We start from the raw sequence: 6,313 nt of genomic DNA on the forward strand, positions 1-6,313 counted from the left end.
CCGGGGCACTGCAGGACAGCCGCCGCACGCCGCTTTAAAGAGTGGCTCGCATTCCTGGGCACGCGGCTGGCCAATCAGCGGCGGCGGGGCAGGAAGCGGGGGGCGGGCGCCGGGCGGCTCCGAGCCCGCAGACAGCTTTCCTCAGGGCCAGGGGCGGGCGGGGTGCGCTGCCGCCGCCGCCGGCGGTACGCCCGGCCGGTACGCCCCGCTGGCCGGGGGAGGGCGGTGCAGTGCAGCGCCCGGCCTCGACGCTTGGGGGCGCCCCTCGAGCTCTCACAGAGCTTGTCCTGCAGCCCCCGCCGAGTGCGACGCCGCCGGCTCACGCCGCCTTCCCGCCGGCACCCCTCATTCCTCGAACCGGCAGAGTCGCGGCTGGCACCCGTTCCCCGCCGCCCCACCCCTGCCCTCCAGCGGCCCCGGCCGCTCGCTCGCACTGTTCTTGGTCCCGCGCTGAGGAGCGCGGGTGTCCTGGCCTTCTCCGGCCGGCATCCAGCCGTACTCCCGCGGCCGGCGGGCATCCCGCCGCAGGGGTCTGCCGGCGGCTCGGCCGGGGCGTACCGTAGAGGTGTGCCTAACACCGCTATCCGGCTATCTCGAGACAGTGAGAGCAGTCTACACTTAATTAACTTAATTCAGTTAGCGAAAGGCTTCTCTTCCTGTCCGCTGGCCGGAGCACACAGCACCGTGAGACTGGGATCACGAAAGGGGAATAAATTCTCGCTAGACAGGGCAGGGTCGTGTCGGAGAAGAGGAGAGAGGCGGCGAGGAGGAAGGCGGGAAAGGGGAGCGGCGACCTGGCGCCTTCCCACTCCTCTGGTGCTTGTCGCTGCATGGAGCGTGCCCGGGGGTGACCCTCGGTGCAGGCTGCCCGTAGGGGTGAGGTGACTGACGCTGCTCTGCTGCCGAGCCCCGTAGCGTCTTTGTTTAATGAGCAAAGTGACTAATGCTGCTTCATCCAAAAATTTTCCCACGTAACCTGGATTTCAGGTAAGAGGAAAGCTTCTTAAGGTTAAAAAGGCAGATTCTCTACGTCACGACATACTCTGTGTGACCAAAAGTGACCGGAGTGTGTGAAGCGGCTTGGAAGCAGTCGAGTTCCAAAAATGGTTAATTCCTTTGCATTCCCCGGTCTCTGCGCGCCTGGCACGTGCTCATGCGGAAGGCCGTGTCAGTGTACGAGAAGGATCTCGTCAGACGATTTCGTTTGTGGGGAGGGAAAATCGGAGCGAGCTTGGCAACCCTGCGCAGTGACTGAGTTGGACTCTGAACTGAACTGTGTGAAACGCATCAGGCAGTCGGAATGGCTGATGTTCGAGGAAGCATTAGTACTCCACCGATTATCCCAGGAAATGCCTTGGGAAATCTGTGACCGGAGAGTGAGATAGCTGCAGAGTTGTGTATATTAGGGTAAAGCCAGAATGAGTGCCCTTTTAACTTAAGAGATAGAGTATACCAGCTGAAGTAAGCCTCCTTATGGTGTGATGATTCATAGAAGAAAAACCTTAAGTGTCTCTCAAGTTAAAAACCCGAGAGAGGAGAGAGATGATGATGAGAGCCCCACCAAGGGAAAAAAAAAACAAAACAGCAAGAAAGAGACACTGATTGTTCCTACCTGGGCAGGTTTAATTGATAGGTAGTTGCAATTCTTAGTAGACCTCTCCCTAAGCCCTTCATATACCAGTGAGTTTCTTTAGTGGATTGTCTCATGGAAGCCAGAGGGGCTGCTGCTCATGTGAGCTTGTGTCTTGGAGCCTTGGGAGTTGTGATCAAGCTTTTCTTCATGTGGCAGTAAGACAAGCAGAAGTTAGATTTGAAAGCCTGTGAGAGAACCTTGGCAGTGTTTTTACCTTAAGTGGGGAGATTTGGGCTGGCACCTGTCTACTTCAAAACGAAAAATAATGTCAAAAATTTACCTCTTATTTCAGCCAAAGGTGTGTGGACAAATGTGTCACCTTCATCAGAATACTGCTGCTTGTTCGGTATTGTGAGATTTTGTAATGTGAACTCATCTTTAAATGCCTTTAAAATGAGAATTCAACTTTGAATTTTCTGATTACACCAGAAATACAACATCATGATTGAGGTCAAAACCTGACCCATAATTTCAGCATGTCCTACACTTTTAGGTTCGCATTCTTACCACAGTGTGTAAACCTAGCTTTGTTGACTTCTGTGGAGCCTAGTACCAATTTACATCTGTGTAGCTGATGCTGGAATTTGACACTTAGCTCTGCTCTGGTGGGCAAGAGATGACTTGATGTCGAATTGCACTTAGTGGAATTTACCTGTTGTCATTTGGATGTCTTCAAATGTGAGCTCTGTTAAAACTGGCAGCCAGATCTTGGTACGTTTGCATGTTTGATGTGATTAATATGTCATTCACTCTTGCTGTGAATTCTGGAGTCACATCCTGTTCCTTACTTTCTCTTGAGTTCAGGGTTCTTCTATATTTTCATTGAATACTCATTGCATAATATATTTACAAGTCCAAAGCTTCTTAGCATTGCTTCACTTGAGACTGTAAAAACAAAACAAAAAAAGAAGGTGGAAAAAAGTGATGGGTATAGGATAAGTACTGGGGAGAACATTGATACTGGTTTCACTTCTGTGAGTGTAGATGCGATCTCGCTCCGTTGTAGCCCTTGGCTCAGACTGAGTTAATGTGTTCATGATACCCTCAGAATTTTAGTAATTAAATCCTATTGTAGTAGCATTCATCTAATTCTTAATGTATGCAGGATTAATTAGGACTCTTGCAGTTATTGTACAGAGAATAATTTTGCTTACTGCATAAAGCCTTCAGTGAAAAATGTCATAGCTTTTTGTGAACTCTTCATTGACTTGAACAGAGAGGTTAATTTTTAGTGGGATGGGTGTGGCCAAGGTTTTATCAATTATAATTGATAAAAGTATGGTTCCTAAAGTTGCCAGTGTTGGAAATGAAAACTGAGGAAATGTACAGCTGGATCCTCAACTTATTTGGGTTCTGTGATAGCTCACATTTTATACTGTTTGAGATTATTATGCTTCCTTCTTGCAGTGAATATCCTCAGCAGAAAGCTGAAGAGCAAAGTGAATGCCCTGTCATATCACATCTCGGAGTGTTTCATGTCCATAAGCGTAATGGTAAAGTACAAGAAGAAAGAGTATCTGCTATGATAAAAATATGCAAATAAAAATCAGTCAGTATGGTTTAATTCTAGGGCAAACCACAAGGACATACAAAGGCACTGGAATAGAAATGAACTTTTCTCTAGGTAAGACTTTCTGTCTAGAATCTCTTTATAATGTTATCCCTAGCACATGGGAAGAGATTTTTTTTCCCGTTTAAGGTTACATAAATAAAAAAGGTATCTTAATAACCTGTGCTGAAACTGCAATTTAGGGGTAATAGGTCAGATGATATACACTGGATGATGCTATTGAAATACATGGTGTTAAACCAGTTCACACCAGTTTATCTGATATGTTTTAGTCACATAAAAGGAAAGCTTTAAAAATATACAATGCACATTTTATAAAGATATAAAGTACATGAATATAAATGCATAAATATATAAAATATCAACTTCATGGCACAGCACTGAAGATTCATAGAGTTGGGTTGTTTATTAGTATTATCATTATACAATTTAGCAAAGATCTAAAAAGTTTTTATGAGTCATAAAATTATTTTCACAGAATCACAGAATCCCAAGGGTTGGAAGGGACCTCGAAAGATCATCTAGTCCAACCCCCCTGCAAGCGCAGGGTAACCTAGAGTACATCACACAGGAACTTGTCCAGGCAGGCCTTGAATATCTCCAATGTAGGAGACTCCACAACCCCCCTGGGCAGCCCATTCCAGTGATCTGTCACTCTCACAGTAAAGAAATTTTTCCTGATGTTCACATGGAACCTCCTATGCTCCAGTTTACACCCATTGCCCCTTGTCCTATCGCTGGACATCGCTGAAAAAAACCTAGCTCCATCATCCTGACCCTCACCCTTTACATATCTGTAAACATTGATGAGGTCACCCCTCAGTCTCCTCCAAGCTAAGGAGTCCCAGCTCCCTCAGCCTCTCCTCATAAGGGAGACGTTCCACTCCCTTAATCATCTCTGTACCTCTGCACTGGACTCTTTCAAGCAATTCCCTGCCCTTCTTGAACTGTGGGACCCAGAACTGGTCACAATATTCCAGATGCAGCCTCACCAAGGCAGAGTAGAGGGGGAGGAGAACCTCTCTTGACCTACTAACCACACCCTTTCTAATGCACCCTAGGATGCCATTGGCCTTCTTGGCCACAAGGGCACATTGCTGTCTCATGGTCATCCTCCTATCCACCAGGACCCCCAGGTCCCTTTCTCCTTCGCTACAGTCCAGCAGGTCAACTCCCAACCTGTACTGGTACATGGGGTTGTTCTTCCCCAGATGCAAGACTCTATGCTTGCCCTTGCTGAATTTCATCAAGCTCCTCTCCACCCAACTCTCCAGCCTGTCCAGGTCTCGCTGAATGGCAACACAGCCCTCTGGTGTGTCAGCCACTCCTCCCAGTTTAGTATCATCAGCAAACTTGCTGAGGGTACATTCAGTTCCCTCATCCAGGTCGTTGATGAAAATATTAAACAGCACTGGTCCCAGCACCGACCCCTGAGGGTCTCCACTAGTCACAGATCTCCAGCTAGATTCTGCCCCATTAACCGCAACTCTCTGCCTTCTTCCTTCCAACCAGTTCTTGATCCACCTCACTACCTGATCATCAAGCCCACACTTCCTTAGCTTATCTATGAGGATGCTGTGGGAGACAGTATCAAATGCCTTACTGGAATCAAGAAAAACCACATCTACCGCTCTACCATCATCCATCCACCTAGTTACTTGCTCATAGAAGGCTATAAGATTGGTCAAACGTGACTTCCCCTGGGTAAAACCATGTTGGCTGCTCTTAATGACCCCCTCATCCTTGATATGTCTAGAGACATGGCTTATTTTTGGTGGAATTCATTCTGCCTGCCATCTGAAATGTAGGCTTTTAGTCTGGGTTTCCTGCTTAGGTCCTTCTTCTTTTGAATTGAGTCTTCAGAAGATCTCAGTTATTTTAGGGTGATAGGAATCCTCTCCTAGAGGTGCCCTGTGTTTCCTAAAGAAACAGCTAACTAGTTTTAGTGGCTAAAGTCAGAGGAGAAGGATCTCACCATTTATGACTCTTCTGTTGGCGTTTATTGTGCTGTCAGTAAGGAAGCTAATGGTTAGCTCCCAGAGGAGTGCGGGCTTGAATGCAGGGCATAACCCTTCCCTCTGGGGTGGTAATCCAGGACATTGTTGTTCGACAAATCTATGTCTTGTCTGTGAAAGAGTCATTCTACATAAATTACTGTTAAAAATATGTTGATGCTTATGTGCTTGACAAGAATACCCTACTTTATCATTGTTTCTCTTTGCAGGCACGTTCCCTATGCAAACCACGTGTAAGCTGCCTGCATATCAAATTGCCTGCCACAAATCAAATTGGATATTTTTTCTCTTTGAAGTTCTTCCATCAAATGCAGACCTGTTCCCATATCAAAAAATGTGTGGGAAATTGCAGTGTCTGACTAATGGATAGCTAGCTTATTGAGCTAAGCCTTAACCCTTTAGTAAGCAGAGATACATGTAGCTGAATTTCTTCTGAATTATAGTGGGTGTGCAGCATATTTATTTACTGTTAGTCGAATTAAGGTTGGCAAAGATACTGCAGTTTGATGAGAAGAATATGCTTTAAAGGAATTAACTGTAGTTGGTAGGATTTTCTTACAGGAGTTACAGCTTTGTACAATTGTAATACCAGACAACAAGTGAAGGCATTCAATAATTTTTAAGCCATTTTTCCCTAGAAGGAAAAGGCATTTATTTTAAAGAAATAGTTAGAATTTTCCATATGAAGTAAAAAAATGCCCCCCTCCCGCCTTCCTGAAGCTAAACATTTACTGTACTTCCAAGTTCAAGTGGGTTTCCTTTGTCTATGAAGGATAAAGAGGAAAAAACTAGCATTCCCTATCAAAAGGCCTTTTCATGTACTTCCTTTGTCAGGAGTGGATCAAAGGTAACCTTAGATATAGGCACCTAGTCTCTTAGTAAAGCATTTATAGTTACTGAATCATTAGAGCATGTATTCAAATTCAAGCACATGGTAGAGTTTCCTCGGGTTTCACTGGAATTCAGAGCATACTTGTGGACATGCATTTTCAAATGTGTTACTCAGAAGAGGAGTCCATAGGTACATATGTTTGTACGTTTACATACTGGGACCTTTGATCCCATGAAGAGAATGAAAGCTGTTCATTTGCATCC

This window comes from Pezoporus occidentalis, unplaced genomic scaffold, assembly GCF_034315485.1.
Source record: "Pezoporus occidentalis ecotype Australia unplaced genomic scaffold, CSIRO_AGI_Poc_V1 ctg21, whole genome shotgun sequence".
Lineage (NCBI taxonomy): Eukaryota > Metazoa > Chordata > Aves > Psittaciformes > Psittacidae > Pezoporus > Pezoporus occidentalis.